The following is a 13816-nucleotide window of genomic DNA, read 5'->3' on the forward strand; positions in this document are numbered from 1 at the left end:
TTACATCAAGCCGGACCACTATAAGCTCTAAGTGCATTGTTCCTTATTTCTTTGCTCTTATTTACTTACTGTTTGACAGAAGCACTGCACTACACTGTTTGATATAACAAGTTAGTGCTTATATCAGCTCTCTATTTTATCCGATCACGCTTATATCAAACTTTACTGTTTTATTTCCCCATTATTTTGTCAAATTTCTTGAAATCACCTATTCACCCCCCATCTAGGTGATATTGTTAGCCAACATCAATTGGTATCAGAGCCCGATGCTTATTTGAAGTGTTTACTTCTGAGTTAACAATCGGTTATGACTAGCATGCTTGGACCGGGTATTTTCGAAGGACAAAGCAACACTAGACCTCCATACTTTGAAGGGAAATACTATGACATCTAGAAGAAAAAAATGAAAGCCTTCATTAAAAAGCCCTCGCCAAGTGGCTAGCGAGGGCCGTGAGCCCTTGCCCGCGGCCGGCGGGGGTTGCCGGGACTTAGCCAGTGGCCCCTTGCCGGCCCTTAATAATAAAAAAAGAAAAAAAAGTAAATAAGGAAAAAAAAAGAAAGAAAATAAAATAAAAATATAAAATATTATTAAAAATTATCCATGTTAATACCTGCCATGCCATGTAGGATGGCCAACGTCCACGTCAGTGATTTCTAACAAAAATTGATCGGATGGACTCAATTGACAAAACGTAAAAATGTTTAGGACTCAATTAGCAAAAGTGCAATAGATTTAGAACTTTTGGACAATTTTCCCAGCATTTATGTAACCCGAGGATAGTCACCATCAAGCCATTTAAATAGTGTGATAGCTCTTCCTAAATTAAATTGGTATCTCCAAAAGATTCATTGTGATCTACCTTTATTCATTTCTTCCCCTTATAATTGTTAGGAAAACCTCCTAATAAATTTTGAAGTTGACAAAACTGTTCATGAATGTTTTGTAAGTCTGATAAATGCTTTGAAGTATTTTGATTCAAGAAGTTATAATTTAAAGATGGAAAATTTATTACTTCAAGAAGTTCAGACTTTATGAATGTCATAAAGAGAAGTTCAGAATTTATACTGCAATCGAAAAGTTTAGTCTTTATACGACATATAAAGAACTTTAGACTTTATAATGGAATTGAAAGGTTCATACTTTAATGAACTACCCATCCTCACATAAGTTATGAATGCAAGACCAGATTACATAGAATCAAACAATATCCAGATTTTGACGCAAACTCAAAACATACACAATGGCTAGTAATCTGGCATGGATTTCACAAATGGAAAGTCCTGATTGACTCGATCTCAAAAGTTATTTTGCAAGGGAAATTAATGATACAAAATATCTAAAATTGATTGACAATCAACTTTGGGGCAAGTTTACTATCAAATGGAGAAGCTCTACTTATAGAAACCAAGACTTTGATTGTATGGGTGACCAGATTCAGCGAGATTCAGACTTTATCACTCAATGGGTACTCAATCCTTCTTATACAAATTTGTTCAAGGTGAAGACTAGAAAATGATCTTCTGAAGACTGTGCAACTGCTAAATTAGAAGTGGAGAAGGATAAAAGGAGACGAAGTGTCGACGAGCAGAATGAGAGACGATATCCAGAATCTACAATTCCAAAGTCTTAGTATACTCCAGTCTTTGCTACTTGTCCTTTGTGTGCTAAAATTTGTGATCTTAAGAGACTTACTATAAGAGTGATTAAGTCAGATAAAGTGATCTATCATTCATAGAGTGTTATCACTCAAAATCTGTAATCTCTTTATTGATCATCTAGTGAAATCCAGTCAGTAGACTTTTAGCGTGGGAGAATGGACATAGGCTTGATCTAAGCTTAACCACTATACGTCTTGTGTAGATTTTCTCATCCCTTAAAGCTCTTTTCATTTATTACTCTACACACTTACATAACTTCTATCAAAGACCATTTAAAGTCTGAATGTTGTTCGGACTTTGTTCTTGATCCTTTGCTTCCGTTTTAAATTGGTTAAGAATTGTTTAAAATCACCTATTCACCCCTCTTTTGGTGATCCATGCTAGCCACTTTAGTAATTATAAGGAACAAGTGCATTAGAAATCCTAAAATTTATTGCAAAAGTGTAATTGAGTTCTAACCCTCACCAGTTATGGGCGAGGCCGGCCCTCGCCAAATCTAGGCAAGGGTCGCCTCACCAGTTGTCGGCGAAGCGAGGCTAGTCTCATCTTGAAGAGGCAATCTTCACCCTGGGAGAGGCCGCCCTCGAAAGCCATAGGTGAAGGCCGGCCTCGCTTGGGCAAGGGTTTCGCTGGCCACTCCTCGCCCAGGTGAGGCCGGCACTCGCCTATGGCTTTCGAGGGAGGCCTCGCCTGGGGCGAGGGTTGCCTCACATGCAGTCATATCCTAAAACTTATCAAATTTGTGTAATTAAATCCTTCCATTAACACCGTCAATTTATCTAACGGAAAATGCTGATGTGACATTTTTAAATTAATTTCTCCCTCATGCGTGTCATTTTTTTTTATTTTCTTCTTCAAATATTATTTAAATTTAATTAAAAAACTAAAAAGCTAAAATTTTATTTAAAAAACAAAAAGTGAGAAAAAAGAGAAGGCAAGGCATCGCCGATGGGGCGTTGCCGCCGCCACGACGCATCGTTGGAGGGGCTAGCGACGGGAGGGTGGCCGACCCTCACTAGCCATAGGCGAGAGTGCTAGATCTAGGCAACGCCAGCCCTAGGGGAGGAGAGGGCAAGCAACCATCACCCGCCTTAGGCGAGGCTCACCCAAATCTAGGTTGAGGGTTCCCAAATTTGGGCGATGCCAGGCAAAGGCCGACGACCCTTGCTAGGGCCAGGTTAGGGCGCCACTAACCCCTCCAGCGATGGGTGGTGGTAGTGGCGCCCCACCGGCAAGGCCCTGCCTTCTCTTTTTTTTTTTTTCATTCAGTTTTGTTTTTTAAATAAAATTTTAACCTTTTTTTGGTTTTTAATTTAATTTAAATAAGATTTGAAGAAAAAAAAAATAAAAAATGCCATGTACCAAAGAAAAATTAATTTAATAATGCCACATCAGCATTTTTTGTTAGATAAATTTACGATGTTAACGGAAGGACTTGAATACATCAATTTTATAAGTTTTAGGACTTGATTGCATTTTTTAGAATTTTAGGATTCAATGACACTTTCGTAACAAGTTTTATGACTTCTAGTACATTTATCCCTATGAAAATATTCTTGAACAAAAGTGGTCGTGATTTTTGTATTTACCTGAAACAAATGTTCTTTCATTTTAGACATTTCTGAACGCCATATTATCAAGTCATAGTTGTGCAAATCCAAGAGTAAACACTTGAAGCCAAGTGTCGGAAGTTGAACATTCTGTATTTGCCCTTGTTTGCTGTAAAAAAGGAAGCTGATGCCTTCTGCATGAGATCAATCAAGGTCTCTACCTTGTTATTTCTGGCTTTTTTGGATTTTCTCGTAGTTTCCTCTGAATTTCTTGAGGAATACCTGTAACTTACAATCCTGTTTCTTCTGATGGTAAAGAAAAGCAATGCCATCCCTCGAGTTAACCCACAATAACATGGGAATTCTTGATTACCTTCATCCTAAGAAAAAGCACCAAGTTTTCTCCGGATGGATTATTGATAAATGATTTAAGTAGAATCTCACTTCTAACTTGAAGGAAACAGATTCCTAGAAGTGCGGAAAGACGAAAACAAATTCCTAAACGACATAAAACTCGAACTAACGAGTATCGCCCAAAAATCGTATACGAAAAACGTACCCAGTATAAACTTGAATCACCGATCGTTAAAATACATCACCAAGAAGGACGTACCTTGTTTTCCATGGATTAAATGTTCCTTTTGCAACGTCGAGAGAGAGAACAATCCTTAGATCGTTGAACAAAATCCCTTCTTCTTTTTCCTTTTGTGAGAATAAGTTTCTGATAATGAAAAAATGCAAACCCACACACACTCTTACGTGTGTTCTTCACTTTTTTTTGTCTAGACAATAACTGCCAAGTGCAGTTATTTCCTTTCATGGGCTGGGTTAGCCCATCATGAGCGGCCCATCATTCACAAAGAAAACCCATCATCTCCCACTCGCACATGGTGGGCTAAACATTAACTCTCTCTTTTATGCAATGTTCATATCAACAAATAATCCGTGCGACCAGCATACTTCGAGAGCTCGTTGCTATGCATCTGTTAGGAACACATAGCAGCTCAAATTGGGCATTACGTTATCGAGTAGATATAGTATGCAATACCCTAGATCAATCAGTCACATTTATATCTCTCTTGATCTCTTTTAGTATCTCGTATATTGTATTCACAACTATGATTTACTCAAAATCATAATTGATCGACCTGTGAATACAAAAAAAATATGACATCACAAATAAATTGATCTTCCCCTTTCCTTAATCCTCTCCATTTCAGTTCAATTCGCTTTTCTAGAAATGCCTCATTAGATCGAATTATTCATGACCATTGGCAACACCCTAAGATAGCGAACACTGAATAGAAATTTTGAGAATAAGTTAGAGTCGTGAGGGCATTTAATGAGGAACTCTTATCCTCAAGAGTCTCACACGGCATAAAGTTGAGATCAAAAACTTTTGCCACTCTTATAGGTCGTTTTATGCATACGTAGTATGAAATACGTATTACGGCATTCTCTCCTTCCCCTAGGAGCGCATGTCTTTATACTTAATGCCGTATAGATGATAGTTTAGATATACTTAATATCTAGACTTGAGTTCACGTATCTGCTCTTTTAAAGAATTCATCAGAACTCACATCTGACATCATTGACAGATAAAGTAAAATATGTGGGTTATTTTACCTTCGGACATAGTAAATATTATATCCTCATCTTAATATTCAGTTAAGGCGACATTTGTAATTTAAGCTTGAGCTCTCAATTATCACCCAGATAATAAGCTTAAAAAAATTGTCTCATCTCTATTTATCGCACAGTAAATAGAGGCGATTACCCGTGTAAGTGGGCTAATCTCATCTGTTAGACATACTTTCTTGATATAATGCACTAAGCATTGAGATGCATAAATATTAAATAAATTCATAGGCATTAATAATGAGAGAGCAACTTCATTAAATGTGAACACTCAGGGAAAAATATAATATTCAGTACATCACTTTCTACGCAGTCCCAGAGATTTTACATGACCATAGAAAATATCTCTTGGAATTGGCTTCGTCATAGGATCAGCTATCATTTTTTGCGTAGATATGTACTGCAAGTTCACATATTTTCGTGCAACCATATCCTTGATAAAGTTATACTTGGTATCTATATGTTTGGTCTTGCCATGATATTTCGGATCCTTGGTGTATGCTATCGCTGCTTGACTATCACTATTGACTAACAATGAGTTTTCAGCATTCTTAGCAACACCTAAATGATCCAAAAATCTCTTAAGCCAAACACCTTCTTGTACTGCTCCTGACAACGCCACGAACTCAGCTTCCATCGTGGACAATGCTATACATGTTTGTTTCTTACTGCTCCAAGATATGGCGCCATTATTCAGTAAGTAAACAAAACCAGAGGTAGATTTCCTTTCATCTAAATCTCCTCCCCAATCAGCATCTGAGTAGCCTTCAAGTCGCAGATCCTTGCCTTGATAACTCAGTGAATAATTAGCAGTACCCTTTAGACACCTCATGATTCTTTTTACGGCTTTCCAATGTGCTTGACCTGGATTGGATTGGTACCTACTTACCATCCCAACTGCAAAACATATGTCAGGTCTTGTACACATCATAGCGTACATTAAACTTCCAAAAGCACTAGCATAAGAAACACGTTTCATTTGTTCCTTCTCTTGTGGAGTCTTAGGACACAACCTATGGCTCAATACTTCACCTTTTGCAATAGGAGTATCCATGGGTTTACAGTCTTGCATACAAAATCGTTCAAGAACTTTATTTATATAAGTCTCTTGCGAAAGAGACAATAATCTCTTGGAACGATCTCTTGAAATCTTAACTCCAAGAATATATGCAGCCTCACCCATATCTTTCATCTCAAAATTGGACGATAACCAACTCTTAATAGTATTAACCAACTCCATATTGCTTCCGGCAATCAGTATATCATCAACATATAATGATAAAATCACAAATTGATCTTTGGATCTTTTGATATACACGCAATGATCTTCATCAATCATTGTAAAATCAAACGCCACTATGGCATTATAAAAACGTATATACCATTGTCTCGAAGACTGCTTAAGGCCATATATCGATCTTAGAAGTCGACATACTTTTTGTTCTTGGCCTTTCACAATGAAGCCTACTGGCTGCTCCATGTAAATTTCTTCTTCTAATTCTCCATTTAGAAAAGCAGTCTTTACATCCATTTGATGTAATTCAAGATCCATGCTTGTCACTATTGCCAGAATAAGGCGAATTGAGGTAAATCTCACTACATGAGAGAAAGTTTCTTCATAATCAATTCCTTCCTGTTGATTATACCCTTTCGCCACTATGCGAGCTTTATATCTTTCTATTGAGCCATCGGATTTGCGTTTTATTTTGAGAACCCATTTATTCCCAATAGCTTTGCGTCCTTCTGGAAGATTAACCAGTTCCTAAACATGGTTTGACTTTATTGACTCCATTTCTTCTTTCATTGCAATCATCCATTTTTCTTTGTTAGGGCAATTTAGAGCCTCATTTACATTCCTTGGCTCGTCTTCATTTTGTGGAGCGATCATGAAAGTTTCCCCTTCAATGTCAAAATGTCGTCGGGGAATACTTTTGCGACTTGTTCGCCGTATGGGAGATTGCACACGTGGTATATCATTCTCCATTATGCTCCCACTTGGATTAGATAATGACGGAATCGTCTCATCAAAAGGTTGCAATTGAGATTGAGTCGAATTCAATTCTTCACTTCTCACATTGCTTCCACTTGGACGAACTTTATCGATTTCACTATCAGGATCCAAGGTTTCAAATAGTGAGTAGTTCTCGCCTATTTCGCCCTTCTTAGGAAACTCATTCTCTAAGAATGTGACATCTCGTGATTCAAATTCAGTTATACTCCCACTTTCTTGCTCACCTATAAATACATATCCTTTTGAGGTTTCCGAATACCTTATGAAGATACTCTTCTTACCTCTAGGACCTAATTTCCCATACTTATGAGAAGATTCATGTGTATAAGCGGCACAACCCCAAGGTTTCAGAAAACTCAAAACGGGTTTTCTACTTGTCCATAACTCATACGGAGTGGAAATAACTGATTTAGAAGGCACACGGTTAAGTATGTAGGCAGCAGTTAATAAAGCGTCACCCCAAAAGGTGATTGGTAAGTTAGCCTGCGCCATCATGGACCTAACCATTTCTAGTAGGGTTCTGTTTTTCCTTTCCGCAACACCATTTTGTTGAGGAGTATAGGGAATAGACAACTGTCTTTCTATTCCCTTTTCATCACACAAATTTCTGCACTCATCAGATAGATATTCTCGACCTCGATCGGATCTCAATGCTTTTATTTTCTTATCTAATTGATTTTCCACCAAGTTCATAAATATCTTGAAGCAACTAAAAGCCTCAGATTTATGAGAAATCAAATAGACATATCCGAATCGAGTATAATCATCAATAAATGTGACAAAATAAACAGCCCCATGTCTAGCCCTCACATTTATTGGACCACAAATGTCAGAATGGATTAACTGCAAAGGAAATTCAGCTCTTGTTCCTTTTCCAAATGGTTTCCTTGTTGTTTTCCCAGCTAGGCAGTGTTCACAAGTGGGCAAATCGACTTTTTCAATATTGCCCATTAAGCCTTCTTTGGCTAATCTATTCATTCGTTGTTGGCCTATATGGCCAAGCCTAGCATGCCATACGTTCACATCATTATCACACGAAGTAGAAGACGTGAAGTGGGAATAACAAACATTGACATTTACAGAATCAACATCCAGTACAATAAAACCATCTAGAAAATAACCACAACCATAATAACTCGTACCTAAATACAAGTCTACACCATTGTTATGGAAGTTCAAATTAAAACCAAGTCGAATCAACACTAAAACAGACACTAAGTTCCGACGAATTTCCGGAGCATATAATACATCATGTAGGAACAAAGTGCGTCCACCACGCATAATTAATTGGCAGGTGCCAATTCCTTTAACCTCAGCTCTGGAGTTGTTCCCTACATAAATCCATTTAGTTCCCGTTGGAACTCGTCGGAATTCTACGAAGGCTTCTCTATCCTTCGCTACATGGTCTGTTGCTCCCGAATCTACAGTCCATAAAGGATTTGATTCAGTTAGAAATATAGAACTTGATACATAAACAAAGTTCTCAATAATACAAGATGAGTTAACCTTCTTTGGCTCACGACAATCGCGAGCAAAGTGGCATTTCTTGCTACAGTTGTAGCACTTCACTCTTGACATCTTTTTCTCATGAGGACGCTTTCCTTCTTTGGTGTTGTTCATCTCTTGGTTTCTTCCTCGAAGAACTCGCTCTCTTACCTCTCCACCTTCTGAACGAATCAGGACGCTTGCGCTTAGAGCTCGAAGGCCCTTGTGAGCTAGAACCTGCATAGTAAATGTCAATTACCGGCTTATCCGCCAGGAGACGGTCCTCCTCTAGCTCTAAGTGGCGCACTGCATCCTCAAAGGTTTTGATGTTCTCATTGTGAGTTAGGTGCAACTTCATATGCTCCCAACTTTGAGGCAAAGAACGAATCACTGCTTGCACTTGCTGCTCATCAGTCAGAATATGGCTAGCATCCTTCAGCTCATTAATCATGTTTGACATTTTCCTTAAATGTTGTTTCATGGACTGACCATGTGGCTTCTTATATGAGTCAAATCTTATAGTGAGCTGTCTAAGCTTGGTTACAGATGTATGACCAAACCTTGCTGCCAATGCTCCCCACATCTCTTTAGCATTTTCAAAACGCCTAAACTCTCGCACGACATCATTTTCCATGCTACTCAGCAACGTGATGCGAGCAAGGGAGTTCTTCCTTTTCCATACAGCAAATGCATCCTTATCTCTCTTATGTTGTGCAGTGTTTCCGTCTTCAGGCTCTACCATAACCAGGTTAAGAGCTTCAAGAGCCTCTTGCTCTTCCAGCACATATTGGATTTTCATATGCCAAATTTCATAATTATCACCGTTAAGCGTCTCTCTTTTGTTCAGTTCAACAACTATATTCTTTGATGCTGAAGCCATGGTATCTGAGCATTTCATATATATACGCACGAATTATTAATGCCACTCATTTATGCATCAATTTTACACAAACTGATTATATTAATGAATAATTTCACATCGGCTTTAGATTCGAAAGTTCACTATGTTCCCAATCATCATAAAAAAAACTAATGTGAAATTACCGTTAATGTAATCATTAAGGTAAAATTACGTTCTTTAAAGTTACTAAAACTTTTAGAACTCCCACTCAACTCCATATGATACTAATAAGATAAATATTAAAACAGAATAGTACTATAAACTATTCACAACATGAATATCCATCAACATTCATTTACCTAACACTATGTACATAAGGAATGAATCCATCAAAGGAAATAAACATAAACACCAACATAAAAAGAACTATCCACCCAAGATATTTAACACCAACCTATAGTGAACATATCCATAAGAGCTTACGAAAAAAAAAGATAAACACAATCAGGTGGTGATCCTCTTTCTATAAACCGGAAATGACTCATGAAAATCCTCAGGAAGTTCTATTTTCTTTGGCATCCAAATGGAGGCACCCGGAAAACCCCTAGATTCGGGCAACGTATTGCGCCGAGACCGATTCAATGCAGGGGTTGACGTCCATCTTGCCCCGACCCGTATGTACTCTATCATGAATTGCTCCACAATCATCTTATAGCTCGGACCTTCTAAGGTGTCCCTAACCCTATCAATCATTCTTCCCAACTCATCAGGAATGGTGCATTTGAGGGCTCCGACCATCACATACTCTGGCATTACGAAACCGTTCCAAATGATATCTTGTATCATTTGGTTGACCTTAATGATGTGTGTCATCATGTCATCATCAGCATCCCACCGGTAAAGAGCTAGCTTGATTCTTAGTTTCTCAAGCTTCTTCTTTTGAGCCGCCGTTCTAGGGATAATAGGAGTTCGATATCTTCGTACCATTATTCCTGCAACAAATGCAGAAAAATAAAAGGATTACTCATAATCCAAGGTACAAAATTTTTTTTTTTGTTCGCCGGTCAATGCCGGTCAACGCAGGTCAACGATGGTCAACGCCGGTCAATGGTCAACGGGTCAAGTCTACGGGTTGGGTGGACTATCGGGTCAAGTCGGGTCTGAAAAACCCGGTTGAGCAACCGCATAGCTGACGTCAGCGTGACGTCAGCCACGCCGCACACGCCCTCATGGCGCGTGCGGTGCACGCGCGCGGGGAGGAACCGCCACGCACGTGCCACGCACGTGCCGGCAAGACCGCCACTTGCGGCGGCGCGTGTGGGCGTGCGGCTCCTCCCTGCAGCGTGCCACCCATCAAAATTCTCGTTTCGACGAGTACTACGACCCTACAGTTTTAAAATTTAATTTTACCGCACGGAATTTCGAAAAACAATGCGGACCAGTATTGTCGGGTGTCGGTATTTCGTACCCGAGCGTTCGTCGGCGCCGTTTCACGAATTCCGGCCAATATTCCGTGTTATGCACACTAGCAACGATCAGGAAACAAGAACACTCGCTCTGATACCAATGAAGGAAACAATTTCCTAGAAATGCGAAAAGACAGAAACAAATTCCTAAACGACATAAAACTCGAACTAACGAGTATCGCCCAAAAATCGTATACGAAAAACGTACCCAGTATAAACTTGAATCACCGATCGTTAAAATACATCACCAAGAGGGACGTACCTTGTTTTCCACGGATTAAATGTTCCTTTTGCAACGTCGAGAGAGAGAACAATCCTTAGATCGTTGAACAAAATCCCTTCTTCTTTTTCCTTTTGTGAGAATCTGATAATGAAAAATACAAACCCACTCACACTCTTACGTATGTTCTCACTTTTTTGTGTCTAGACAATAACTGCCAAGTGCAGTTATTTCCTTTCATGGGCTGGGTTAGCCCATCATGAGCGGCCCATCATTCACAAAGAAAACCCATCATAACTCACTAATCAGTGAAGTCACTGGTAAAATAATCGTTGCTGCCTTCGAGAGATATAAAAGGAATGGAGAAGGAACATGAGGAGTCTGAAAAACGGTTTCATTGTGATTCCCAAAGCTTAGCAAGAAATGAAACTAATGTAGCAAAGTAAAGATTATGCTTTGTCCCCTGCTTGTTCGGTGAAAGAAATAATTCCTTCCATGGTCACGAGCAACTACCTTTCCCTTGTCCCACTTCCCATCTCAAGTTATTCCCTCTTTTTTCCTGTTTTGGTCCTTTTCTTTGGTAAATAGCGGAAAGCTATTACCTGTTAACCCACTCAGAAAACTTCATATTGAACCCAAACAAAGTAATGGCCGAGTCTTCTGTTGATAATGGAAGGTATCAACAACATTCTCTTTCACTATGCAAAGCTTGCAGCTCTGTGTTCCCATTTTTCATGGACAATCAAATATTTGTTGTTTCCCCCTAGTTCTTCTCTGCCTTTTGCCTTCGATGCCTGGGATCATCAAGTACCAAATTCTCTTTGCCAATCCTTGTAAGCGTCATTCGTAAAGTTTTTCCAACTTCTATTTAAAATGGCAGTTTATTAGTATTCAGATATCTTCACCATATCTTCAATCTATTCCAATATCATTTCATCGTAGTAATGCAAAACTCTCCGGGTAGATTCATGTCTGATGACATGAAAGATTTGATATTTAAAGTGCAATCTTGGGAAAAGAGCATGCTGGATATGTTCACCAACATTCAAACCAATGTTAACCTTGTTGAGGACAAGCTTGGCGAGTTAGAGCGCATTGTGAAAGATTACCGGAAGAGTAGGAAGGCCAAACACCGACAGCGACAGAAGGCAGTTCAACCTCCGATAATCTCAAAAGAATGGCTTGAGCTGGCAAAAGAACACATATTTAAGAACCATCTTATGAAGAACCTTCAGCTTTGTTATCACAATATAGAGAGTCCTCAGTTGAAGCTATGCCTTCTTTCTTTTGCAATTTTCCCCGAAAATTCCATCATAAAGAAGAGAACTTTAATATATTGGTGGATAGGAGAGGGCTTAGTTTCCCAAAGAGGAGGCGAGACGGCAGAGCAAGTAGGTGAAGAAGTCTATGATAAGCTCAGAAAACAAGGCCTAATTGAACCCGTCATTGACGACCCAAGCTCTCTCATGAACAGATGTAAAATGAACCCATGCATCCGTTACATGCTTATCTCGTTGGTGCAAGAAGCGGGTTTCTTCTATTTCAATTTGAAGGATGAAACATCTCCTGAAGTTCTCCAAAAGTGCTCCTTCAGCAGCAGTCGCCTGCACTTATTAGGTGGAGCAAACAGTCTACCAGATAGAAAGCTGGCTAAAGTTGAAGATATCTCCACGGTGTTCAATGTTAATCAGGAATACCTTAGTCTACCACCCCGATGGCTTTTGAACATGAAAAGATTGGCGGTTCTTCAACTAGGATGATGGCTGCATGCGCCAGGCTATCATATTGAAGTTGATGATCAGAGGTTCTTGGAAGATCTTGGGGTTAATCATAAGAATTTGAAGTTCCTAAGTCTTCGAGGAATTTCTAGGATCACGACTCTTCCTAATTCTATTGTCCAACTAGTCAGCCTAGAGATTCTTGACCTCCGAGCGTGCCACAATTTGGAAAAGTTGCCTGAGGATATAGCATCATTGAAGAAGCTCACGCATTTGGATGTATCAGAGTGTTACCTTATAGAGCGCATGCCGAAAGGGACTGAGAAACTGTCCTCCCTCCAGGTCTTAAAGGGTTTTGTTATAGGGACTGCGAGGAAAAACCCTTGCAGGATCAGTGATTTGCGAAAATTGACTAAACTGAGACGGCTAAGTATATACATAGGTCGTGGAGCAGCCATATGGGATACAGAATTTACATTGTTGAGGGAATTTGTGTCTCTTCGCTCTCTGACCATCTCATGGGGAGTTACTAGAGAGCATGCAAAGCCTTCGGTACTTTGGGATTTTCCACAAGAACTGGAGAAATTAGAGCTCATAGGGATGCCAGAGGAGACAAAACCAGAATTGAAGAAAGTAAAGAAGCTGTACATCATTGGAGGGAAAGTGGCAAGATTGGATCAACTGCAACAGACTGACCGTTCATCAGTTGAGATATTACGGTTGAAACACCTTAAGCAGTTGAAAATTGGAAACATGGAAGACGTGCTGAAATACTTTCCTCGGTTAGAATACTTCGAGAAGGAAAATTGTGCTGACGACAATATGTTGTGGTCCAAAAGCAGGGGTATACTGACAGTCTCTAAGAAAGGATCGTGAACTGTCATTAAGAAGTACAAGGGAGAAAAACTAGAGTTTGTGCAGAAACTGTTCTTATTTGAGAAGGGTGTAGTGACAGTTAGGCTCATGCTTTAATACTGTAACATGACAAATGAATAGTCCTTTACTAGGGAAGCTTTATCTGACTTTATTGTTTGTCTAATATCCTTTGTAACTTGCAATGGTCATTTGTTTGCACGGCTGAAAGTATGAGACCTCTAGTTTGTTTTTAATATTTGGCCATTTGATTGGCGTTCTAGTCACTGATATTAGCAGAGATTTTTTTTTAATTGCTGAATCATTTATATTAGCAGAGTTATAGCTGAGTAGCATGAGCCGTTTGTGAGGCAAG

General features: G+C 39.2%; 1 long non-coding RNA gene and 1 pseudogene across 1 annotated transcript; one reads left to right on the forward strand and one right to left on the reverse strand.

Annotated features, from left to right (window-relative positions):
- Positions 1-7916: 7916 nt before the first annotated feature.
- LOC130138684 (uncharacterized) lies at positions 7917-8451 on the reverse strand. The gene is made up of 2 exons (XR_008817016.1): positions 8365-8451; positions 7917-8279 (listed from the first exon to the last, which is right to left on the reverse strand). It is a non-coding gene; the product is annotated as an uncharacterized LOC130138684 (long non-coding RNA).
- A 3112-nt stretch (positions 8452-11563) lies between these two features.
- LOC115671593 (disease resistance RPP13-like protein 4) lies at positions 11564-13594 on the forward strand (annotated as a pseudogene).
- Positions 13595-13816: the final 222 nt, after the last annotated feature.

Source organism: Syzygium oleosum, unplaced genomic scaffold, assembly GCF_021117445.2.
Source record: "Syzygium oleosum isolate NSW1041296 unplaced genomic scaffold, Sole_v2.1 Sole_v2.07, whole genome shotgun sequence".
NCBI lineage: Eukaryota > Viridiplantae > Streptophyta > Magnoliopsida > Myrtales > Myrtaceae > Syzygium > Syzygium oleosum.